Raw genomic sequence first — 27,554 nt, 5'->3', positions numbered from 1 at the left:
AAAACTTTGAATGTATTATGCTGCCCCAGTATCTTCAAGCAGTAGAATAACCAATGATTTATGGACTGAGAGAGTCTGAAGGGCTTCCACAGAAAACAGAAAGGAATAAATAATGACAGAAAATACTGACAGTGATGTATAAGTCAAGGCATTTTTTTTTCTCAGTAGACAAGGGACAACCATTTTTTTTGTAAATAGGAATTTCATCATGTCTCTGGTCAGCCTGGTGACATCACCCTAGCCTTGATGAGAATTCCATAGCACGCCTGAAGAATAAGTATCAGACACTAAATCAAGGCCCCTTTGTGTCTACACTATAAGGCAATAAAGCATAATTAGAGCAGAATTTCCCGGTTTCCTTTCATATTTTTATTTCTTTGAAACAGAGAAAGTTAGAGTTGTTGCTGTTTGGTTTTGGTTTTTTTTAATGTATCTTTATAATATCTGGCTGTTTCCAGCAACTGAAAATCAGAATCAAATTAATATTTTTCTGTATTTTGTGGAAATTTCAACTTTGCAAAATTTTTTATAAGTATAGGAAAATTAAAAAAAACTCATTTTAAACTTTACTTAGACATTTTTCTTTTCTAAAAAAACCCACTTGTATGAACTCATGTCCACATGTTTAAAATCTTGATGTATGCATAAGCATTATGATGGATTAAGGCTGTGATTAATTAAAGCTGCAGGTTTAGCTAATTATCTCAAAATTTAATTTTCTTCAAAATCCCTCAAACTTTAATATTAATATTGGAAAGAAAAGTAGAAGTGACATCTTTTTGTTCATTTCCCAGTTAGCCAGAATGGGGGCCTTTTATCAGCACTTTTCAGGCAGGGAAAATTGATGAAATGGAGTTTGGAGCAATCAGAAAAGTAAGTCAGTCAGATTTTTTTTAGACAAGTCCACAGACATGTTAGCAAAAGATACAAAGAGGCAGATAAAGTGGGTTGTTTCTGTCCTTTAGGGCTCTTGGGGCAATGCCTTATTCTTCATTCATGTAAGCAGCAACACCCCTTCTAAACTGTGTGCCAACAGTGGTCAGCCTTAGCCTCAATGGTCAGGTGGACAAGGTTCTTGTAACAGAATTTGGAACAGTTCAGCTCCTCAGAATAAAATAAAAAAGTAATATTTCTAGAAATTAGGTCTATTTGACATATACAAGAGTTTGAAAGCAATGCAGAGCTTCCTTATGTGTTTTTTACATCCCATATATATGTGATGTAAAATGATCTATGCCATGTTAGATGTGTATTAAAATGATAGCATGTACTTTGATAGGTCAGTGATCATTACAATAATGGAATATTATGCAAAGTTATATTTCTTTTTTAAAACTAGGCAAAAAAGGTTGCATAAAACATGAAATCAAATTTTGCAAGTTTTCATTGTATAGATTTTAAAGGTACTAATTTGTTTTAGTTTTGAAGACTCTTTATACAAATCAAAAACTGGGTGAGCTTTCAACACAACATGAAAAATAAATGAAAGCAGGTTCAGTGACAACCTAGCATAGCAACATTAGGATTAGTAGGATGAACTAGAATTGACTGTTTTTTCAACATAATATGGTAGTTGTAAGCTCAACATAGTTCTAGAGAGAAATATTTTTGACCTAAAATTTTAGTTAGTTTTGATCAGTTCAGAAGAAAACCTTTCTATTTTTGATATACTGAAAATGACAACAGAAAATGTACTGCCACTAAAGAAAAAACGGCCCATTCGGTTTCTGCTCCGTTCTTTATTTTCTGAACCCAACATGACTATAATTTAGGTGTCAAGTAAAATTATGTTAGACAGGTTTTCCTTGCCCTTGTTTGTTCACATCACAACATTGGTGTGTTTTTCCAGTTCAGCTGCAAAGAAACAAGAGATTTGAACTAAGGGACTCAGGTTTGAAATGACAGTAATGGAAGGAGAAGTCTAAGCACTATTTTTCTGCACCACACTTATCTGTAAGAACTTTGAATAAATATCTACTTTATGGACGCAGGTCTAGTTCAGAGTGACCAATAATTATATCCTGAGTCCTTGAATGAGAGAAAAAACATGACCTAAATGCTTACTTTGATCCCATAGCAAAGCCAAGGCTTTTTATTCTCCTCCCCTCCTCCCCATCCCAGAGCTGCATAGCAGAAAGCACACAGTGCTTGGTGGTGGCTCAATACAACATATTGTTTCATATCCCACCTCCAAGCTGGATTTGAAGGAAGGTTTTCTGTTTTAGACCTTCATAGAGTAGCTGTGAGGAAAGATTAATCTTTAATCTGCAAACTCAGAGAAAGTCTGACTTATGCCCTATAGCTTCTTTTACCCATTTCAATATCAATAGTTAAGTTTCAATACCAAAAACTCTTTCATCATATATCAATGATTACTGTTTTTTCTAAATGCCTGATAAGACACCGTGACCATGAATTACACATTTTGCTATAAAAATGAATTAAAAAGTATTTCTTCTTTCAATTACTATGATCATAGAATCACAGAATTGTTGGGGTTGGAAGGGAGCTCTGGAGATCACCCAGTCCAACCCCCCTGCCAAGGTAGGGTCACCCAGAGCATGTGACACAGGAACACATCCAGGTGGGGTTTGAATGTCTCCAGAGAGGGAGACTCCATGACCTCCCTGGGCAGCAGCCCCAGTGCTCTGCCACCCTCAGTGTAAAGAAATTCTTCCTCTTGCTGGGGTGGAACTTCTTGTGTTTTAGTTCATGGCCATTACTCCTTGATTTTCTGCTGTTATTATGGTAAATTTATTCTGTATCTTTCTATTTTGCCTCCCTTCTTTCTAATGAAAAATTTTACCTTCTCAAATATTATTTAATATCTTATTTTCTTCCTAATAATTTTATTCAGATTCTCTGACTCTATTACACATTTTTAAAGATCTAATAACTGCAAAACATTTGAAGTATGGATTTTGAGGACTATTGATTTATTGTTTATTACCTCCACATCACCAGATGTTCTATACGTCACTCAAGTAGTGTATCTTGGGGATGACTGTAACATTAATGAATTCATTTTAGCCTCATGGAGTTTCTTTCCCTATCATCTAGATAGACTCAATATGACAGGGGAATTTTCTGTGTTGGATTCACAGATTCTACATCTTCAAAAATTATTATTATCATGGAACAGAAACATTTTAAGTATATGTTTATTAAGAGGAAACTGAAATGATATTACAGGAAGGAAAGGTTTGCACTGAAACACTATCTGAAAGACAACATGGGGATTTGGAGATATATAGAAGTTGATGTTGATGATATAGAGATAAGTATTGGAGATGGAAATAAAAGTTTTAACTGAAATATTTGAAATCTAATTTTTCTGTTTGATTGTTGCTATTTTTTATAACTTGAAAAGAGAAATCTTTAAATTCTAATACAAAATTGTGTAATTTCTTTGTTCCTATACACTTTTCATCTCTCAGAAGTGATGCTTTTCCTCAGCATTGCCAATAATTTCGTAATTCCAAGTCCTTACATCAGACGATCTGTGCATTTGAGACATGAGAAGGGCGTGGATACAACTGTGACTCAGACAAGACCTGAGGAGGAGGTGTTAAGGAAGCTGCGGCTCCAAGGGAAGTTCTGAGCTGTTACCCCTCTTAGACAAGTCTGTAGGCCATGAGTCTTCCATTTTCTCCCAGATTTAAATAATGATGTGCAAATTTGTGTTCATCTGTTTGAAACATGTATAAGGTGGGTTAAAGCCAAACATTCTCTGTGTGTACACTCTAGAGTAGACCTCTGAGGACACATGCCAGAGACACACAGCTCAACTTGCAATCTTGCCCTTTGAATGCATCAGAAATAGTGAACCAAAGTAGAGATAAAATTTTGCTTCTTGTTCTTTCAATCAGCCTCCTTCAATCGCTTAAAACATAGGCTTTTGCACATATTTTAACTCCCTGTAACTTTTTTTCCTTATCTGTAGCACAGAGGTAGCAGCAGATGTACCACAGTCTGAATGCAAAATAAATTATTCTGAAGAACGTTTTGAGATCCTAAGGTAGAAGGCATATTGTAAATGCTAAACATTATTATAATTATACATACTAATATATCTTTTTGTCACTATGAAATTACCTTAATAGAGCAGAATTTTCTTAATTGCCATATACCCTTGTGGAATCAGGAATGTGCCATTTGGCCAATTGTCCTAATTATTTGAGATCCTGAGAAATATATCACACTGGGAGTTTTTTTAAATTACTATGGAAAGAGGCCTAGGTGATGGAACAAATCTCTCCCTATGTACATGCTTGATAACATAATAAAAAAAAATCATGCCAAAAAATGAAGTTAGAAACAGTAATGCATTATGAAGCCCTAAATGTTTTGTTCAACAATCCTCTTGACAGGGTGGAAAAAAGCTGAAGTCAAAGAAGAGGCTGACAAAGTAGGGTGTCTGTGTAGAAAATTGTTCTTGTTAACCTCAGTGAATTAAATTTTGCACCAGGCAAACCGTTCTACCATTTAATCAGACCAACCATCACGTTCATCCACTGCTTTTAATTAAAATACCCACTGTACTGTTACTTCATGTTGCCTCTTCACTTTCACTTATTTCTTCTGAATGTTTCGCCTGGACTAGGAGTTTTCTCATTTAGGTATCTTTAAAGCACTAGCACTTGCACAGCCCTGGTATATTATGTATAAGCAGTTGTAACACAAATAAAAGTGATGCTGGAGTACCTTAATCTCTTCTAGAGTTCCCTTTATCAGAGTATTTCATTAGCTTAATTATTTTATACCAAAGGACTCAGATATTACTCTAAATAAAGGTACTCCCATTTTGTATTATTACTGTCTTACTTCTACTATACTGTTAGCATTCCCCATGGCTCTCTCATCTCCCCTTCTCCTCCCTCCCTCCCTCTCTCCCTTCATTATTATTACTACTATTATTATTAATAATAATATTACTACTACTACTACTACTACTACTACTACTACTACTACAGACAGTCATTTTAAAGCAAGGAAGCACATTTGTGTGTCATACTCAAAATCAGAAAATTTCTTAGATTCTACTTGGCATGACCTGACCCCTTCAGATCAGGTGGGATAAGTGCTCCTCTACTACTTGCAGATAGCACTATAATACAGAAGTGAAGGCCTGGATATGACTGTTATAAATAATTCAAAAATTATAATTAGATAAAAATTACATTTCACTAAGAATGAATAAGCATCTGTGTTAACAGAAAAAAACAAGTTAAAACCCATTAGGTCCCACATAAATTACAGGCAGTGTCACAACCCTCTTTACACTTGAAAGAATGGCTATCAAAGAAAACAGGCAAAGGGCCATCTAAGAATGAGGCTTCATATCTTTGCTCAGTGATGGGGCTTCTCCTTTCCAACAGGGGACATGCTGTTATTAATTCTTACTTCCCTTTTAAGACTCATGCTGCAGTCTTGATCACAAATTTGCATAATATGTTATGGTACCTGCTCTGACAGATTAAAAAGGGAATACCACTATGAAAACTATAAAAAAAAATCCCAGCTGCAATCACATTTGTCCATAAGCTCCACAATCTAAATCATTCAGCTCCCAGTTTACAAGGGACCAGCCCAGAGGCCTGAGGTAAGCAAAAAGTGCAATAAAAGATCCAAGAATCACACTTGCCCCTGTGATGAGAAGAAAAATACCCTGGCAGGTTCATAAGCCAGCAGTTTCCTGAAAGGCAAAATCCTTTTCCCAGACAGCTTGATTTTTGCTGTGTCAGGGGAAATCCGAAATGAACATTAGGAACTGGAACAGACTTTCCTGGGAAGTGGTCATGGCACCAAGCCTGTTATAGTTCAAGGAATGTCTAGACAATGCATTTTTTCATGTGTTTTAGTTTTAAGTAGTCCTGCAATGATTACTTGATGATCCTCATGAGTTCCTTCCAACTTGAGATATTCTAAGATTCTATAAAATCATGTGATTTCAGTCACACCATGGTGAGAAATTACTCCCTGTTGGGAATTATTAAAGGATCAGGGACATGGATCATTCATAGAATTATGGGATCAATAAAAGAACTGTAGCAAGAGCCTGCAAGCAGAAGGCCTGTGTGTGAGAAAAACTCTCCATGAGAAAAATCTCTGTGAGAACCAATCTGGGAACAAGAAGGGAGCTTTGAGAAGGTACAGCTGTGTAGATAAGACCGAGAGAGAAGGAAGATAAACTCTGAATTCTTTTAATCATAACATAACTGTAGAAGCTTGCCAATGTAAGTCCAATTATGTAGAAGTAGAAATGTGCTTTGATAAGCTTTATGCCACTTAAGAGTTAACAAGCTGGTATACTATATAAGTGCCTTTGGATTGCTAATAAACGGAGTTTTGCTCTTATCAACCATATTGGTTTGGACTGCATTTCTCCCTCTGCCGGAGTCCGGGCCTCTCTTCTTTTTACAATTCCAACAACTCCCCTTTTCCTGGCTTTAAAAATACATTACTTTTGAATCCACAGGTATGCAATTAGTTGTTTATGTGTTGGCAGTTTGTTTGAGAACAAGAATATGTAGTGCCTGCAAAGAAAATTTTCAGTTTCCTTCCATCAGATATTTGCTGTTGCTTACCAGCCACAAAAATCAGGCAAGCCCAGTACCAACATATCTCTGGCAATTCAAGAATGGGCAATATGGGCTTTAATGCTAGTTAGTTAGAAAAAAAGACAATTTCTGATGTGCATAGAAAGTATATAATGATTCCTTCAATCTAAAACTACACAAAAATTATGTACATAAGCAAGCTTAAAAAATCACGTGTTGTCTGTTACATCCAAGAACAAGAAGCCCTGGATCTACGTACAAGCCACTTGTACACTATCTAGCTGAAGACCTTTTCTTCCTCTGCATTCCATTTATTACATTCTTTGTCTTCTTGTAATTTTGAATTTTAGCTCAATTCCTCACTGTTTGCCTAAAGGATATATTAAAGATTAAGTAGATCTTCCAAAATGTTGCACAAAATAATTGCTTTTCATTAGGAAGTATCGGGTGAATTGGCTAGTTATATTTCTTCAATTCTAAACATTAGCTAAAATATGCAACTAGTTGGTTAATTCTAATCTACTATTTCATACAGTTAATGAATTATTCATAGGTTCATGCAGCTGCTGAAGTACTGCAAAAGCTTAAATTTAGCACTCAGATGGCACACGTGGCAACTTGGCAATTATTACTTTTTGGAATATGGCTTTAATTTAAATTCATATGTGATTGATGTGATATGACATGCTGAGAGTACAACAGATAGTTTAATCAACAAATGGTCCTTATGAATAATGTTGATGGTAAAAGTTCTATTCAATTTCATGTCACTTTCCTTATCCTAAAAATGAATTTCAGTTCTTGTTCAGCTCTTGATATTCAACGTGTTTTCTTTCATTAGAAATACTGAAGGAGGATGGACAGAAATGCAAATACAAAATAGATTATGATAATATTTAATATTTCCTATGAGTTTCATTTCCATTTCTACTTATTTATCTTCACTGTCTTGGACTCGGTCTAGTGTTTTCTACCAACAATTGTAGTAAAGTTTTATATCAGAACAATGATCTATCAATATATAAAAAAATATGGAAAAGTGTTGCTCTAATTGGCATGAATATTTTTATATATAAGAAGAGATTCTAATGACAGTTAGTAAAGATTCTTAATTCATAATGGTTGAAATAGTATTAAGAGGTAGAGCAATTATTTTCACGACACTTGAGGGGGCTTCCCTTTAAAGATACTATGGCAGCAAGAAACACATTTTTAATAAGCTAGATACTTCCATGGAAACATGGAAGTGTCAAATATATTTCACAATAAATTGTATAAACGTTTGTTTTGTAAGAACTAAAATTCAAGTAGCTATTTTTTTGAAAAGTAAAGGAGAAAATGAAGGCAGGATTATGGGTATTAGCTTGGTCTAGAAAAGGTAAATGTATGATCTTCACATATGCAGGTTGCTGCAGATGCAAAATGCTGCCTCCAGCATAAATGTTATGCTGCCATTCATAAGTCAGTAAATAACTGTTAATCCTCAAAAACATGGCTCCAAAATGAAGATGAATACAGGAAGAAAAATCACAGAAAGTGATTTCCAAGCATTATTACCATGCTTTTGCACACTGCTCCTGTGTAAAGACATTGGGTAAAAGACACAGCGAGGCTTATTTTGCCCCTTGGATTACACCCTGAATACGTGCCCATTCCTCCTGAACCACCTTTCCCCAAGTGGGAAGGGCGCTTCCCACAAGCATGTGTCTGTACATCCCTACAAACACTGCTGAAGGTAGCAGCTTCTGCTTGCTGAAGGTGCTGGATGCACTTCCAATATCTTTATTTCTGTTATCCCCACTCTTACCCCACTCCCATTGTGCACTAAGGCATGTAACCTACATCCTTCTCTAAGAGCAAGAACTAGGATCCAGATATGTCCTTGTTATGTTGCTTTACGTTCCAAGTGTCCTTTTAAAAGCCACCTTATGATGTTTCCAGCATTACTGGAGAATAACACACATCATCTTCTTAGTTATGATAGAAACAAGGAACTGATGGGATTTAAGAACATTACAGTGAAGATACATTGTTGAGGGTAGATAAAGGCTGACAGTCTTTTAGGTATTATTTCTTTCAGTAATTGGCTAGGAAAATAATTTTAGTTAGTCATCTCATTGTTCTATTCCTCTGTAAAATTTAACAGTTCTAGGAAGATTCTACTCAAATCAGAGACGTTGACTGGGAAAAATAATCTGTCATCATCCAAATAGCAAAATTTTAAGAATATAGAACCTAATCTTTTGCAAGCCCATCTTGCTTTTCTTTTTTCAGGTCATCTAATATTTGCTCTTTTAGAGCAGGCACTTAAAGCATGGATGCTCTTCTTATATGACTTAGAAAAAAGTACTGTGCCGGTTTGGCCAAATTTAGAAATACATCCTCTGAGAGAAGGCAGGTCACCACCCCTCCCCCACCAGGTTCGGGATAGAATAAATTTTCCTCGAAGGAAAGTGAAAGAGATAAAAAACTATTTATTTAACAAACACACGGGAAAAGGATAATAATGCTAAATAATAAAATCTCTCGCTGCGGAGAAAAAACCTGGGAAAGTGTTAGAGTCCTCCCTTTGGTCTCCTTGGAGCTGGGGCTTGGCCCAGGGCCAGCTCCTCTGTGCTCAGTGGAAAGTCCTCCCGATGTGCTCTGATATTGAAGCAGTCCAGTGGAAAAGGGAAAAAATCCGAAATTCTAGGGAAGGAAAAAAATTTCAACTCTCAGTCTTCCTTCGGAGAAAAAGAAGCTGAAACTGGCCAAAAACTGACCCGGGAGCAGCAAGCCGGGTGCTTCCTCGCTCCCCTGCTGCAGCTGGAAAAAAAAGTCGCTATCTCTGTGTGACCTTGAACAGACTGCAAACTGCTTTGGAAAAGTTTTGCTCAGTTTTTCCTTCCCCCTCTCAGACTCAGTTTAGAGGCATAGAAAGGCACAAGAATTAATTTCTGGGCATAGGGCAGCGATATGGGATACACATCATAAAGTCACCCCAAGACAAGTACCTATTTGAGACATAGAAAAATATTTTCTGTTTAAATTGACTTGCTGAGAATTCACATATGAATAGAATGAATAAATGTTCTACATGAGGAGTACCTCTGACACACAGAAATTCCCCAAGTGCATGAGCAGATGGCACAATCTACGCTTCAACATAGGGGCTGCATGCCCTGCTGAAAAACATTAAGGTGTATTTGTTATCTTTAAAAGCATTTATTTCAACTAAAATAAAAAAACCCACCTTTTATGCAGTATCATGAGTTTATTTGTTGTGTGATAGAAATTACAAGAAAAAAAAGGAGGGAAGAAAACTATTTCAGAGGAAAATCTCAAAAATATTACCATTATAATTGTTATGCAGAAACTTCTTGGATTTTGTACTCTTTTTTGTGGAGTTATTCTTCCCCCTCCACTGCTTCTATAGATCTTAGAGTCTGCAGCATGACAGCAGGAGTGGGACACCATAGCATGTCATCAGCAATCCATGTCCTTCCCTCAGGTGCATCATGTTGATGTTGACAGCTACTTGCTTCTCATTTCAGGTCAAATTTCTATTATTTCTAACATAGTTTTTCCCCCTTGTTTGTGTTTTTTGGTTTGGTTTTGGTTTGGTTTTGTTTTATTTTGTTGGAGTTTTGTGGTGGTTTATTTGTCCCTAATATATCTTAATTTCCCATATGTCAAACAAACATCTTTCCTACCTTGCATACTTGTTCTCTGTTCTCCTGTTACTTCTAAAACACTGGTTTTACCCAGGTGTGAAGGTAATATTTCTCTATCAATAGGTAATTGACCACTCATGAGTTCTTGATAGCCCTGGTCGTCATATCACCAGGTGCTGCCTCTGTCATCATCCCATCTCTACACTGTATGCTCTTTCCTCACATTTAAGGGTTCTGCTTCACTCCCATTACACCACATCATTATGGTATGGTCATAAATAGTTCATTCTACACAAAACAATTACTTAGTAGTATTATCTATACAAAAATTATGGTTATACTACTTGGTTACACAAAGCTCAGCAAAAGTAAAACAAATTAGGAAATAGCCATTAGAAAATAGGTCATTAGAATATTGCTTTTACAGCTGAACAATGTGAAACATAGCTCTGAGCACGCCAAGGGAAGTCCTGACAAAGCATAAAAAATCCCAAGGATTTGCAGAGCTACTGCAAAGCCTGAAATCTGTCATTAGCAAGGCCAATAATGTATTTATTGGGTTACAGGTCTTGATTTTTGGATTGTCTCATAAACATTCAGAATAGCAAGGCTTGCCTAGAACATATGATGGATTTTTGCAGAATAATATATTAATTTATTTGACAATGAAATGGAACACAAACAAAGTTACTGGAGGTTTGCAATTTATGATACTCTCCTGAAAGAAGAGAGATAACTGAATGGCTCATCTAAAATACACACAGAATAATCATAAATGGCTATTTTTGCTGCAGAAAATTATTTTTATCAAGGGCCAAGCTTTGCCCTTAGTTACATTTGCACAACTGCTACTGATGCCAATTGAAGTTACAGTGATGTGTATCCGAGTAAAGGATCTGTTTATGAATAGGGATGGAAACTGTATTATTACTTGCTTTTAGGAAATAATAAGACTCTGGAACCTCACATTTTTCATATATATAAGAAAAGGAATTGCTTGATAGGTCTAAAAATAAATTGGAACAGATTCTATCACCTTTGTGGAGTAGTACTTATTTGCCTATCTGACAAACAATCTTTCTGATTCAGTAGAATTAAATCCTATATAAGAAGTATTCAACATGAATAAGAGAAAGGAAAAAAAAGTATCTTGGGAGCTATAAACATTTCCCAAAGTTCATGTATTATTCTCTAGAAAAAGCAGAATACTTTAAGAGAACTCCTTTCTGAAACCCTTTTTATGCATGACGTTCTTTTTATAAATGCAGGTTCCATTACTTTAGATTCAGGCAGCTCCTCTCCCATCAATTTAAAGCATTTCAAACTTGAAACAGAATCGCTTTGCCACCCTCATTATGTAGAACTGCCAACACATATGTGAGATTTATATTGAAAAACTATTCATCAGAAACTCAGATGACCAAAAAGACATTAGGACAAATAACTCAAAAGATCTTTCAATTAAATCCACATGAACTTGTGACTTGTGTTTATGGAGTCTAAATAACACCATACATATGTTCCTGTCTTTTAAGTTCTGCTTCTTTTCTCCTTAATATGTTCCAAAACTCTGAACTTTTCAAATTTCATCTGAAAAGTTCATGCACTCATGCAATTTGATAGAAATAGACACAGTCTAATGTGCAGCCTATATCTCTGTTTTCCCATAAATTAACCCACAATGTCAGCAGTACAAGAATACCTATTTGCAATGCATTGTAGTAAAAGCAGTTTAATAAGAACAAATCAAATGATCAACTTTTTAATATACAAAATATTTAAAACTTCATGGATCACCTAAATCATTTGAATCTAAGCATTTTAGAAAATACCATCACTATTTTGCTGATTATACAAGCTTTATGCAAAACAATAATTTATTTCAGTCACTGAGCATGAAGTTGCCCAAGGATGTGCCCAAATGGTTTTCAAGTACAATTTGTGGTTTTTTACCTTTCTAAAATATACCTACTTTTCTTTTACTTTTGACATGGAAACAGGAGTCCCCAAATTTACTGTAAATATTCCAATAAGATTGAGAGGGTAAATGTGGAAAGGTAGAGAGTAAGGTTCAGTTGAACACATTATCCTTATCCTTCTCTGTGTAATAAATATTATGTGTGTAATAATTGTTTGTGTTCATTGTTAAAAACATAGATATATATATTTTAATTTCTTTTTAAGGTGATCATGAGAATGAGAATGACCTCTCTGTATTCTCAGTGTAGAAAAGTGCAGCATTGTCATGTGAAAACAGGCAGGCTGCTGCCCTCTCCCTTCAGTTTCATAGGACTATGACAGAAGTGAACACAGAACAGTTTTTTGCTCTTTGCCTGGCTCTTTGTTGCAATCCAAAGTTATTTTTACCTCCTGTCTTTCTGAGTGGGAATTTATTTTAACAGTAGTGTCAAATTGGTAGAAATGAAGCAGGACTTAGAGGCTGATAACAGTGAAGACAGAAGGAGCAATAGGATTTCAATAGCAGCAGTGAGTTGTTGCAGCAGCTCAGCTTGTGGAGCTAAGTTCTTAGTCAGTAATATGCCTTGGTTGACATGAAATTTGATGGAAATAAAAAAAACCCTGTGAGTAGTTGTCAAGCTGACTGACACAGCTCATTCCAGAACTATTGGTTTTATGCCCCACTGGAAAAAAGAAAATAAAAAAAGAAAGGAGAAAAGAAAAGAAAAGAAAAGAAAAGAAAAGAAAAGAAAAGAAAAGAAAAGAAAAGAAAAGAAAAGAAAAGAAAAGAAAAGAAAAGAAAAGAAAAGAAAAGAAAAGAAAAGAAAAGAGAAAAGAAAAGAAAAAAGAAAAGAAAAGAAAAAAGAAAAGAAAAAAAGAAAAGAAAAGAAAAGAAAAGAAAAGAAAAGAAAAGAAAAGAAAAGAAAAGAAAAGAAAAGAAAAAAGAAAAGAAAAAAGAAAAAAGAAAAAAGAAAAAAAAAGAAAGAAAAGGAAAAAGAAAGTGGTTTTAAGGAGTGTCACAGTGAAAGGGGGATAAAGAGAACAGTCAAAATATGTTTGCCATGTTATTATGAAAATATTGTTTCTATGTTAATGCCTTGACCTGCAGCACTAGGCTTCAGAGACAGGGCATAACCAAGGACAGGTCACTCCATTGCATACCCAGCAATGTTTTGGTTTATCTCTGTTTCCTCTGTGTTTTCAGACATGCTTTCACACAGGCACAACCTAAATATTTTGGAACTTGTCAATTGACAATCCCAAAAATAAAAGTTCCAATTTCAGCGAAATTCAGTTCCTCAGCAGCAGTTTGTATCAGCCAAAGCTGGTACAGTCTTTCAAGGCATTACATCCATTAAGTAACAGAATCTAAATTTGGAGATTTGGGGTTTGTCTTTCTGTTTCAGCCATCTAGATTTAAGTATGATATATCTTATTTTGGAGGAAAAAAATCTGTGGCCAGCTGTACCAAGCTACCCACAGGAAAAAAATAATAATTACCAGAGGGAAAATAAAACAACCCAGACATTAGACTCCAACTAAGTTTCTAGCTTTACTATCACTCATGTTTAAAGGAAATGAATGTGTATATAACCTCAGAATTTGGGAGAGGCACAGGTCTCTGCTGGCAGGGCATTTTGAAAGCAATTAATTTGTTCTGGGTTTTACTATGCTGTGCCAAAAAAAATAGCATTACTCTTCCATGACCTACTTCATCAGGCTGATGGGAATGTTTGCTGAGCTATGTAGAGAACTTTAAAAATATACAACGATGTAGAGAACTTACTATTTTAACTGAAAACAAAAATGGGATTTTTAAAAAGAGAAGCGATATTTACTACCCAGAATAAAGTCAGTGGGCTAATTCTGAAATTCTCCTTAATATTAATTTGATCACTTACTCTACCGAGATAGCTAAGAGTGAGGAAAAGCAAAACTCAGGTTTCTTGTTGTTTAAGTTTTGTTTGGTGTTTTAGCCTGCCATGCCTTCCTGTAGGTTTTCAAGCAAATCATTTCAAAGCTAAAGTGTGGTCTTTCATATATATTTCTAATTCTTTAAAGCATTGACCTTAATAAATTCACAATAGAAAAGGTTTAGATGTTATAAAATAAGGTGTCATTGCTGTAATCTTAAATACACACACACAAAAGATTCCCATATGTATTACTATACCTCAAAATCTAAATCTCCAAAATTACTACATTATATTCTCTTCTTTAGAAAATTGAACATATATATATCAAATGAGTGTCTTTGGAAAAAAAATATTTATTTCTCTGATCCTAATATGATAAGGCTATGCAAAAGAGAAAACACAGGCATTATTAAATATTCATGGTGTCTGATTACAGGAGGTGGTTGTGTTTTTAAGGGTTAAGAACAGAAAATTTGTGTTAGGAATTCTTATGCTCTGAAGAGAGCTGTGTCATTCTGTTAAAAAGTAGAGAATAATCAGGGTAACATCCCACTTGGTAGTAAGCCACTTATAGATGTCAACAAATATATTTACCTTGTTAGGGAAATTGCCTCAAACAACTGTGATCCTGAGATACAGAGAGCAATCTCCCCGGACTCAGCTGCTTTTAGGGATCCAGAAATCATAACAGCACATATAAGTGAAGAATGAGTAAAGACATACTGGACACACTTCTTGTGTATTTAGTAGTACAGCTTTATCAGAAAGATACTGAAGGATAAACAATCGCTGCTGATTTGGGAGATGGAAACTAAAATGCTCTAAGCACCAGACACAGAAATATATGGTGCCATTCTGTCCTTCTCCCATTTGAACCCAGAAAATAGCCTATATGTCCACCCTTTGATGATTTTTATCAATAGGCATGTAAGCATGTACTATTTCTGTATATGTAAAGGTTGTATGGACCAATCTCAATCAAAATGCAACTTTAAAAAATGGCACTGAAAATTAATTCAAGTCTGCGTGTAGTTTGATAATCTTGCTTGTTTTTCTGTCCTTAAAAGCATCTCTTAGGAAAAAATTATTTATCTAAAACCAGACCTATACTAAGTTCTGTTCCATACATTAAAAAGTCAGAAAGGTATGGCAATGAGGGAGTAAGTATTTAACCAAAGCAGAAGGTTCTTGCTCTGATAAATAACAAAGGAAATAGAGAAACAGTGTTTCCAAACCAATGTATTGTATGGGTTGAAAACAGTAAAGGGTTCTTTACTGTTTTCAGGTTTGTACATAAAAAATTATGATTATGCAATTCTGAAAATTTTTCTAAATTTCCCATATAAGACTGACAAAATTTCTTTGATAGTGAAGAATGAGCATCTACACTGAGGTACTTTTTTATTTCATTTTTTTTTCAGATTTGAACAGCTAATCACTACAATGATACCAATACTAATATATAATCAGGCTGACTTTCTCTCTTGGAAAGATAAAACCGAGAGCTAAGATGTATCTAAACCACCAAAAAAAATGTGTAAACTCTTCATGGTATTTAGGCACAATGATCTCGGAGGACCTACAGTGCAAAAAAGCTTATCAGTGTTTACAGACCTCAGTACAAAATTTAACACAGGATTAAAGACAAACAGGAATGCATATCACATGACCCTTGGGGTTTCTGGCCACCAGCAGCTAAATTTGTTTGTAATCGGTGCATATGGAAAAAACCCAGAAACATAAATCATGTTTATTCTCCTCCTGTTTGCTTCTGTTTTCTTTAACCAAAAAGAAAATTTTATTTAGAAATTATTTCATCTTCCACCAATTTTTCACACTTCTCCCCAAAATGGTTTTCAGTCAGAGTGGACCATGGTAGAACAGCTGATCACTTCTTGCTTTAGACCAAAAAAAGTAGCTTTAAGATTTGTCATTGTTCGGGCTCAATTTCAAAGTAGCATTTATTGAAGGCTCTCTTCAACACAAGTATTTCAGTATAGCTGTACAGCAGAAGGCAATATATTTTACCTTAGACTGCTAAAATATATTTTCAAAGGATACAGGAATCTTGAGAATACTAATAAAGCCTAATGAAGCTATTTTCTCTGAGATAAAAGTAAACAGAGAAGGTTGTAAAGTAGTTTTCCGTTTATTTGCAGGATTTATGAAATGTTCTATGCTATGTTGTCCTTCTCTTAACTGTGAAAAAACTAGGTTTTATTTTTGCATTTGAAATGCAAAGTTATGTGTTTCTTTCATGAACTATAACCAGTCTATGTGGGTTTTTCTAGATACTTGGTATTTGGCACTCACAAAAGGATATAGTCCCAAAGTATAAAGAGTTAAAGATGTAAAAAGGTTGAAATTACAGCAGAATTATTTAAAACTAAATTATATATTCAGGAAAATATGATAATAAATTAAATTTCTGAACTCGTGAGAGGGGACTGAAGTTCCAGGAAATTTGCTGAATTCTCCTAATATATATATATTTTTTCTCTTCATGCTTTATACACTTCCCACTTTTGGCAGGAGGCAAAAGTGCTGCCATTGCTGTAAAGGACATTTCCACAGTGTCTTTAAACTTGATCCTAAGGAGGGAATGTTATAGATCACTTGAATTAATTCACCTAACTTTTTAGCCTAGTTTTGAAAACTTTATCAACCTGTGATCTTTGGGTATAATTAGCTGAAACTCCAAGCTTTGGATCAATACTTTGAATTGGCATGCCTTTGAGATTTGTTAAATCATTGTCTTAAAATACCATAAAAACTGTGAAGTTCTTGGTGAATAATTTATCCAAAGTAACTTCAGTAATTCACTCTATAGCAAGTCTTATTGATCTTGATAACATTGCATGAGGCATGACTTGGCTGAACTGATCTAAAGGTTATCTCAGAAGCAGGAATATTTCCTTTTCCCTTCTTCCTGGTTTGAGAAAGAGATCATCCTTGCCAGAATCTGTGTTAGCTTTAATTTTTTGATGGCAGCATTTTCAAATATTCCATTTTGCATATTTTAGAACAGAAATTCAGTGTTAATGGAAAAGCTAAATATTTATTCTATCATTGCATTAAATATGAGTGAAGAAATGTAGGGAGTACATTATAGGTGCTTATCCTTTTATCTCTTCAAAGTTATTGTGAAGGATTGCCATTATCAAACTGCAATCTACAGAAGAAAATAGATATCACACATAAAAGTAAAAAAAAGACATTTACAATTAAAAGTGAGGGTTATCATCATTATGTGGCATTGTCCCCTAGGAACTTGAACAAATTTTCTTCATATAATTTTAATACCCAAAGAGTGGTAGAGTGAAGAAGTCCAAGAGAATGTATTTTAGTCATTTGAGATTGAGGGTAAAGGGAAAGAGTAAGCTAGAGTACTTTTTAATATCTTAGAAACTTAAATGTTGTCTCGTAAACTTTTGAATTTTTTCTTTCTCCGAACTTACAATCCAATCAGAAATATAAACATAGGCTCCTTTCTTAAAGTTGAAAAAAATAGCTTTTAGGGTAAAGTTTGTTTGTGACCTACCGATAAATGAGGAAAAATCATTGGTCATAATGGTTGTCAATGTGATTCAAGTCTGGCACAAAAATTTGGGAATGCAGGAATAGTTTTAGTTCTAACTTTCTAAAAGGAAAAACCAAGTCTCTGGAAGGGCATCCTCCTCATCATTTGCTGCCATTCAAGAGAATCATTGTTTTTGAACTAGTTCTTGACCTGCTGGAAAGAAATGATGAGGGCTCAGACAAGCTGCATGAATTCCTCAGCATTGATATTGCTGGTGGCATGCACAGTTCTTGACTTTCTTCATTACCGCACTTGCATGCTGTGATAGAGATAGAAGGAATAATTAGGAACAACTACTTTGATTTTCACACTTTTCAAGTTTGCAGGATACCTTGTTGAAATATAGAAACATACACACACAGAAATATAGTATATGCATGCACAAGCACACACATGCAAACAAACACACAAAAACATCCATCCATAAAATGAAATAATGCAAAAAAAATTCAATTGTTGCTGTACTGAATGTAGGTTACATTTTCAATGTTCCTTTATTTCTTCCATATCAGAAAAAAAATGGCCTTTTGCTGCACTCCTTCTGAATGCTTAAGAACCTCCATTGATCAACAAATCACAGCCTGATAAACATTGCTGTACACTGTGTCACAGAAGTAGCTCATTATTTTTCCTATATGAAGCCAGTGCACTGCACTATTTATGTACATCCTTTATAACTATAACAGATCTTTCAGCTGAGATTGCTGAATGAGATTCCTGAGGTTTAACCCAAAAAGTAATCCTCTCAAACTACTTGGAAACACGATTATCATGCAAGCCCTGCAGGCTTTTCTCATTGCACAGACTATGACAAAGACCAATGTTTAGGCAGAAGGGAGGGAGAGGAACTGAACTAGGGATTAGAAGAAAAGTGGCATTTTGAAAATTTTGTGTTTTGAAAATTTCTTTAAAACTTTGCAGAAAAAATGCTGAGCGACTGCCACTTAATTTACAAGAAAAAGCAAGACATGTAGGTACAATGTCCATGAAAATAGAGCTAGATTCCTATAGTAGACTGCGCTGGTTTAAACTGGTACTTCATTTAATTACAAATTTTTAATAACTGCAGATACTCTGAGCAAAGATAGTAGTGAAATGTACAAACTTGAGCCTCTTCTCTCCTCTTTTCCTTTGTTCATTTTTTTCTTAGCTCAGGAAGATAACAGCATACAAGTATTTTTAAGAACTTAACTATACAAAAATTGATATTAGCAATGATACTACAGTGTGTGTACTTCTCTGCAAATTTCCTATGTTCAGAGCCACTGGAGCAGTCCAGGGGAGGACTTGTAGTGTGATTAAAGAATCAGAAACAGCTATCAAATGGAAGAAGGCTATACTACGTGTGGAAACCTAATGTGTGGCTAGATAAGGCTACAAAGGCTAGGTAAGGCTGCAGAACCAATGGGGAAAGATGGCCTGTGATATTTCCTACTGGCAGGGAGTGGGAAGGAGAGGGGGTCAGAGAAAGAGAAGAAGAAAGAACAGAAAGTGAAAACTGCTTTTTAAACTAAAGCGCCAGACTGACACAAAAATAAATGGATGCAAATAGCCAGGAAGACAGAAGTGTGATTTTATAGGGCATATGGACTGCAAAACTAAGGTGGACTTTTGCCAATTGCTAAAGGTGTGATCCCAGAGTTCAAAAGAATTAGACTTGATTACCCTGAATGTCTTGTTCTGAAGAAGCAAGATTATCAGAGTATCTCTTCTTTTAGATACCAACAGAAACATAAATATTATCTGGTTAATGGTTGGACTTGATGAATTTTGAGATATTTTCCAACCTTAATAATTCTGATTTGAATATTTTATGATCTATATGCTGATTCAAGTACGTTTGCAGATCTATACTTACCAAGTATATGTGAGGCATTACAGTGGCAATTTCCTAATATGATTTGCTACCTTTAGTGGTTGGATCCTGCCTGGCCATAAGTCATGAGTACAAGAAAACAGCCATACATTGTGCACTTGGATAATACACGGCTGTGAAATAACAGTTTCTGTGAAAAAAAAAAGAATGCTCATATGGACATCAAAGCAGCAGGGCTTACTTGAAGCTTGGTACTAAAATATTTTCTGATCCAGTATTTACAGATGCAAACACTTCCTTTTATTTCTGCCATCCCTTTCCTTTTTATCACCTTATTGTCTAACACATTGTCACCTCTGATGGAGAAATCTTTGGTAATGTTCGATTTCCAAGGGCACAACAAGAACAAGAGTAATAAAAGTCATTCAAGAGGACAGCAGCTGAATTTGGTCTCATGCAAGAGCTCTAACAGGTAGTATAATGAAGTTTAATTTCTCAAACATCATTGAACTTCTTGACGAACAGGGCAAAATAAATACAAAAGAGTTCTGAACTAAAAAACAGAGTGACCACTGAGGTCTGAAAAGGAAGACTAACATAAACTACAATAACTTATCTCTTTATCATTTGACAATGATGTGACTTTTAGATGACCACCTACTGAAAACTTCAGTACTGAAAACTGAAATTAGGTTTATTGAAACAAAGTCCAACACAAAGAGCATGAACAATATTATTCAAAATTTTCATAGTTTAAGATCAATGTCACGATAGTTTAAAAACAGTTAGGCTTTGGTTTTTAAACAGTACTTTTTTCATCAATAGGGAAGAAGAGTTTTCTCAAAAATAGATGAAATGACAAAGACAACTCAAAAAACTAATGGAAACATTTTGATCTGATAGTCAAGATGGTAGGAAGGCTGTTTCAATATAATGGTCTGAATACAACTCTTTTCATAAGCAATGAATGTCAATTCTACAACATCACACAGATTCTCCCTCGGGTAATTATACTAGTGCCAATATTGTTCAGCATTATAATTAATGATCCAGATGATGGGATACAGCACACCCTCAGTGATTTTACAGATGATACGAAACTTGAAAGCGTGGCTGATGCACCATATTGGTGTCCTATTATTCAGGAGGACCTCAAAAGGCTGGAGAAATGGGCCAAAAGTTCTGGAGATCAACAACAGTAAAGGCCACATCCTGACAATGAGGAGGAATAACCCCAGGTACCAGTGTATGCCCCATCTGGAAAGCAGTTTGGCAGGGAGTGTCCTGGGTGTCCTGGTGAACACAAAGTTGGACGTGAGTCAGCAATTTGCCTTTGCAGCCAAGAAGGCTAAAGGTAACCTGGGCTGCATTAGGCGAGAGTGTCGATAGCAGGTCAAGGGAAGTGATTATTTTTCTCTACTTGACTCTGGCAAGACAAATCTGAAGTGCTGGGTCCAATCCTGGGCTCCCCAGTATGAGAGAGACATGAACATACTGGAGTGAATCCAACGAAGGGGCTCAAGGACTGAAGCATCTGGCATACAGGAAGAGGCTGAAAGAACTATGACTTGTCAGTCTGGAAAAGAGAATGATCAGAGGGATCGCACTCCCTGATGGGGTGTAAAGAGGACAGAAACAGACTTTTCTCGGGGCACAAAATTAAACTTAAACATAAGTAAAATCTTCTTTGAGAGGAGGAAGTTCACACACAGAAAGGTTGTCTAGGGTTGTGGAGTCTCAATATTTAGATATATTAAAAACCCAGCTGGACACATTCCTGGCTACCCTGCTCTTGCTGACCCTGATCTGAGCAGAGGCTTGGACCAGGTGATCTCCAGAGGTGCCTTCCTGCCCCAGCCAGTCTGTGAGTTGGTCATTCAGTGTTTTAATGAACAAGTTATATGGCTCAAACTTATTTTCCAGAGAGCTAATAGTATCTCTAGATTGCAATCTTTTCTTCCATGCTTCCCTCTCATTAAACTTGACAGCATCACAGATGTTTTTATATTGCTGATAACAAATTTCTAGCTACCTAATGCAAACAGCATTGTGTAAGTCCAGATAACCAATTCCAGTGAACAGTGTCAGCTCCACAGACACTACACTCTTTATGTTTTCAGTCATAAAAATGAATTCTGATGACTTATTATCTAGAGGGACACAAAGTAAAACTTTTCAACCATCTTTTCTTTATGCTTGGCAGTGTGTGTGCACATCGCAGAGGGAGTGCTCCAAGAGCCTGTTAGGGAGATTTATATGGGCATAACTCAGATGTTTCTCAACAGATTTAGTTGCCAGTGTAATATGAGTGTCCAATGAGTTACTGTCCCTCTAATGAGTCATAAGGAAAATAAAGGCTTTGGAAGAAGATCCATAGTTTTACAAAATCTTTTGAATACTTAGAAAATTTAAAAAAAAAAAAAAATTCCCATAGATTGAGAGTTAGGGGTTATAGGGGCTTTATATATATGTGTATGTGTGTGTGTAAAATGTACCAAAGTTATGGCAAAATCCTGGGAGTGAAACTGGGTATTTGAGTACCACAGCAACTTGAAGACTTGGGAGAGATTTTTTATGTAATACCATATTTGGGTTTGGGGATTTTTTGGTTTTTTTTTCATCTGAATAGTGTATCGTCAAGAAGCACTTTATTCAAGACTTAAGACAAGGTTGTTTTGTGTCCATGTGACTGATGCCAGACTGGCAAGTAGTCTTGAGGGAAGGGCTGTTATTTCCAGAGGAACAGAACTCAGCTTGATCTGACTAGAGACTTCGTGCTGGCTTGGACCAGGACAAGGTAAGTTTCTCATGTGGACATGGTCCAAGTCTCAGATCAATGTAAATTCTCTCGGACATGAACCTGTTAAAAGTAATATCACCTCATCCAACATTTGGAAACAGCTGTTGTGAGTGAGCAAGTGAGGTTCGGATGCCTGTCTTCTGCAACACGCTCTAAAAATCGAGAAAGGAAAAGGACAACCTAGCCACTGTGTATGAGGCAAACATAGAGACAAGTTGTGAGAAATCCAGGTTAGTCAGGACAAGATGATTCCAACTAGTAGGAAGCTGTTCATAAGTTTACCTGATTGAAGAACTGCTCACAGCTTGTCAGAACTTCAGAGCTCTGTAACAGAATTGAAATGAATATGTAGCAGCTTTCATTACACAGAAGCAAAAAATAATTGACATAGACCACCTGCTGAGAGAACATCAGCACTAATGTAATGAACTTCAATTTGCAGAAGACAAAAAGTGCTTTGTCACAGTGATGAACTGATACTACTGTACACTAGACTTCTGAAAGTGTCATGAAGAGCTGGAGTCCTTGGAAACAGCACCAAAGGAAAATCATGTGCTGTGATAGTTTTAGAGCTAGCCCCTCTGGCAGCGAGGCGCTGTGTGCCTCCTTATATGCCTAAATATGCCATTATGAATATCCATACATGCATATTCTATATATGTTATGCATAAACATATGAGTGTGTATACATATTTGTTCTTATGCATACACTTATATACATGTGCATATACAAACACATATTTGTATATCTACACACAAACTTATGTAATTGCAGTATATATTCATCCAAGAGGGCAAACTGGAAAGCACAATGATTGGTCATGAAGAATAATAAGAGAAGAGCTCATAGTTCCTAGAAAATCCTTGAAAGAGAACTAAAATATGCACAAAAATATAAGAATCCTCAAAACAGATGAGTACAATTATGTGAAGCGTTTCAGAGTCTCCAAGTGCATTAAGAGTTCCAGTAACAAATAAAATAAGAGTAAAATAGCACCAATGTTTGAAAACTTGGTATGCTCTGATAAAAGAAGGAAGAATCAGCAGGAGGAGTGCATTCTACATAGCTTCCCAAAACTATCATGCAAATGCAAAATTAACAAATCTACAAATCAGTCTGTGCAAGATATTGAGAGAAATGAATCCAGGGGATAAAAGGTCACTAGAGCTGTTTAAATTTCTAAACTAATGGCAAACAGAGAGAGAAAATATTTCAGTATTTATCTACACAGGCCTATGAGCTGAATTTTTTTGAAATGTAGATGATGGTGATAAATAAATATATGTCACAGGAGCACTGACTTTAAACCAAACAAGGATTTGACCCACTAATGCTGAAAATGTCTAACTGGGGATGAAATGGAAGAATTAGACTTGCTAGAAGGTCAGAAATTATAGAAAATAATGAATTACAGTTTGTGTCTTTAATAGCATATTGTCATGCAAAAACACTCCTGCACTTCTGACTGTAGACTCTGATGCAATAGTTGCTAAGAGCCACCACCATTCTGGTAAGCACTTCTGAAAAAGATCAGGATTGAAGAAGCATGACAAAACTTAATTTTTATTTCCTTACCCACCAGTGGTTTTTTTCTTTATCTGACGTGCTCCTTACTCAAGCTGTGCTGCTTATTATGCTTTATGCAGTGAAAAACATCACATCAGGGAGCCCTTTTTTTACAGAAATTTCATATAGACACACATGTTCTGTCCTTAAACATATGCAGGTGAAAGCAAAATTTGGTTGTATGTCTTCACCTGCAAAGGAGTTTATACAGTATTTGATATCTGTGCACACTGTTGGTTAAAAACACTTGAGTAAGTCTGATAGTTAGGATACCTTTTGCTGCAAGAGAGTGAGCATTTATTTGAGTTGAATATGCTTTTTTCTGTGCACTCTGTACAAGAAAACTAAGTCCTGTGATTTTTATCTTCAGGAGAATCACAGGAAAATGAAAACTAACGAACAGAGATAAAGCTAGTATGCTATATAAGAATGCACAATTAAGATAATAATTAATGTAGTGAGTGTACCAGGTTTTATAACAGAAAAAAAACCCCACAGAATTATATGATCACTGATGTGTTAAGTGGCACCATGATCAAGAGAGACACACCTTATTTATGGGAGACTAGTACTGCCCTTCACAGGGATACTAAACTCTATATGGAAAACATATCTGGAAATGGCATTGATTCAAATTACCATATTGTCTCATATTTAAGATAATTTCGAAAATTTTAAATTGGTGATGTGGCAATTAGAGAAAAATCTATGCAGAAATAAGCTGATCATTTCTGTGAATCCACACTGCATTAAAAAAGGGGTCAGTAGTCTTAGAAGATCAATGGAGAATTGGACTGTTCCAACTTTCCATAAATGTCTACTAAATTATTTTCAACTTTCATGATTATAAAAACTTCAAATTTAATCTACAAGAGGCATGAAGATACCTTGTAGAGTTCAGGAAAAGTACATTTTGAAATATATATATGGAACAATAAACATCTGAATAGTTGAATGAAATAGGAACAAAATATCATCGTCAGGTACACGTTATCTGAAGTTTTTCAACTCAGACAGAAGGAAGGTATTCAGGTTTGGAAGTTATGTAAGTGTTATGTACTTATTTCTAGAGTAAGAGAAACAGAACTGAGAGACTGAACACATTTTAAAAAGTAATGAAAGGTAATAATCCTTAAAAATATAAACTTAAGTATCTCATGCTGTTTTGAACGCAGCCATGTTGACACTTAAGGGTGGGTCTGTATTTTGCATGACATTGCCTTTTATTCATAGGTCATGTTGGAAATTTTATGAAATTCTATAGAATCCATGTGAGCCAACTTTTCCTCCTGAAAAATTTTCAGTGTGTCTGAAGTCTTGTTCTACACTGTGTAGAAAAAAAAAAGCAATTTTAAAAATCTTCCCTCAAATCCTGTAATTGACACGCATTCCATGGAAAATAGTATATTCTCTCCATATGGCTTAAATTCCAAACGACAGTCATTTTTGAAAAATGTGTGCTAGCCAATCCATAAGTCATCCTCTAATCAGACAAAATTTAAAGTATTTCCTGAAGGAGTATCTTGATATATGGCTTTTAGACAGTTACATGAAATGACTTAATGGTTTTAACTCTGTAAGAGAATGAAAACTATAAAACAATTTTAAAAGTCAACAGATGACTCAAGAAAACTTCAAACACTCTGAATCTTATTCAAAGTACAGCCCAAAAAACATGCAAGCTATAAATACATATTTAATTTTTCTGGTGAATCAATGTCTCTTTTTGTGAAGCATCTTAACTAAGGGACATTTGAGGATTTTAACTGAGAAAACTGCTGGATTAGGATGATCATTGGTCTCCGATCTTTAATCAGATGATCACTTAGTGTGATTTGTGGTTTTAGTTTATCACACCACCTCTGTGAGTTAGAAAGAGATCATAGTTCCCATTTTCAGTTGGCAAGAAAGTGCTAAACAATTTACTGGACACAAAGCAGAGATTTACTCATGATGGAGCAGAAAATCGAACTGTCCCAATTTTTATTTGGTTGTTGAAAGTATTTTGTAGACAAAGAACAGTTATTATTTTCACTTATGATGCCAGCACTTTTAAATTAAAGAAACAGTAACAGCAATCTTCAATTCCAGTCTGCAGTTGTCTTCTCCATTCCACAGAGACAAGAAAAATATTTATAAAAATAATTTAAATTACTTATCTCATAAAAAAGCTTTTTGAAAAATTAAAGAAATTATAACCTTTACTTCCAGTAGAAAAAAAATTATTCATGAATACTTGCACAATTTGAATCAAGGGTGTAAAATCCAGTATTGTATTACTGAATTTCATACCAGCACATATATTTACAAAGGGATAAGGTATAAAATGACATACAAGTACAGTCAATTGGCTTTTTTGACATGTATTACTATGTGTTTTCAGATGGAATTATGTACTATTGACAGGAAATTCTGTACTTAGAGTGGATCATCTGTTATCTTATAGGATCTGCTATGCTGGAGCAGACCTCTGATTAGCTCAGCACTCTATCTTTAATGGGCCAGGGCCACATACATCAGAGGAAGATGCAATGTACCCATGTGGAAAATGATGGAGGAACCTGCCTCCTTAAAATGCAGCTTTGTGCCCTTGTCAGCTAAAGATTACCTTGTGCCCTGAAGAGCAATGGAAATTACCTGAAGGATGAAGGATTGAAGCTTCTTGTTTCAAGCTGTAAAATCTGATAAATACAAAAAGAAATACACTGTCCAAACGGGTTGTTGCAAATATGTCTGCTACAGCACTCTCTGAAACATATTGGCTTCAACAGCACCAAAAAGAAAATACTGGATTAGATGGACTGCCAGATTGGTCATATCTGCTTTCCATTTCCTTTACAATAACGAGAATTTCTTGCTACCCTTCAGGTGTTTTACTATACAATTTTATACATATAAGGGTAGCCAATGATGAGGATTAATATTTTGTAGACAACTGTTTTCTAGGCATGGGTATAAAATATACTATGTTCTGTGCTAAAAATTTGTCAATGTCAGAGTTAAAACACTGAATATTTTTACATGTCCCAACCTCAAATGAACAAGAATATTTTTTCAATTAAATGAGCAGAGTGTTGGAAAAACTGTCAAAAGGCAAAGAAGAATAATGCGATAGTACTTGGTAGTACAATGAATAAACCAATACTGAACACATTAAAATTTTGAACACTGAAGAAAGCAATCCTAATTTTTTCATGGAAACAGTAAAAAGGAGTTACCACTGGTTGTCAGTAAATACCAGTTGTTAAACTTACCACTTAGCCAAAGATTTGCAATTATAATGAAGAGTTCTATGACAGTATTATCTAAAGGATAAAGAGTAAAAAGGGTGAAGAATGAAAAATAAAACCAAAACATATATAAATGATAAGGAAAGAAAGTATAAAATACTTGTGGTCCTAATATCCCAAAAGGATAATAAGATTTGAAAAGAAGAGAAGAAGGGCAGCAAGAATTCTCAAAGATGTACAAACACTTCTGAATGAGATCTGACCTTTAAACCTCAGGCATGAAACAGAAGTCTGTGAAATCATGGATGCCAAGAAGAAGGTGAATAAGGAATGAGTGTTTAGTTTTCGTCATAAAACAAAAACTGAATCAAAGGACTGAAATCATCCGACTAGAGTTTTAAAATAGGAAATATGCTATCACTTTGCTCATAGTTGAACTCTGTGCATGCAGGTAAATGATTGCCTCAGCTTGC

At 35.3% G+C, this 27,554-nt stretch overlaps 1 protein-coding gene across 3 annotated transcripts in view; it reads right to left on the bottom strand.

Moving 5' to 3' along the window:
• The window catches only part of IL1RAPL1 (interleukin 1 receptor accessory protein like 1), a 705,736-nt gene that overhangs the window by 415,352 nt on the left and 262,830 nt on the right, over nt 1–27,554 (bottom strand). The window contains exon 2 of one of the 3 annotated variants that reach the window (XM_048288421.1): nt 22,567–22,608. The exons of the other annotated variants lie outside the window; for them this stretch is intronic. The gene's annotated coding sequence lies outside the window, so the exon portion shown is untranslated. The remainder of the gene's footprint in view (nt 1–22,566; nt 22,609–27,554) is intronic. 3 annotated transcript variants of the gene reach the window in all.

This window comes from Corvus hawaiiensis, chromosome 2, assembly GCF_020740725.1.
Source record: "Corvus hawaiiensis isolate bCorHaw1 chromosome 2, bCorHaw1.pri.cur, whole genome shotgun sequence".
In the NCBI taxonomy this organism is placed as follows: domain Eukaryota; kingdom Metazoa; phylum Chordata; class Aves; order Passeriformes; family Corvidae; genus Corvus; species Corvus hawaiiensis.
The sequence above is the reverse complement of the archived record's forward strand: the minus strand, read 5'-3'. Positions and strand labels throughout refer to the sequence as shown.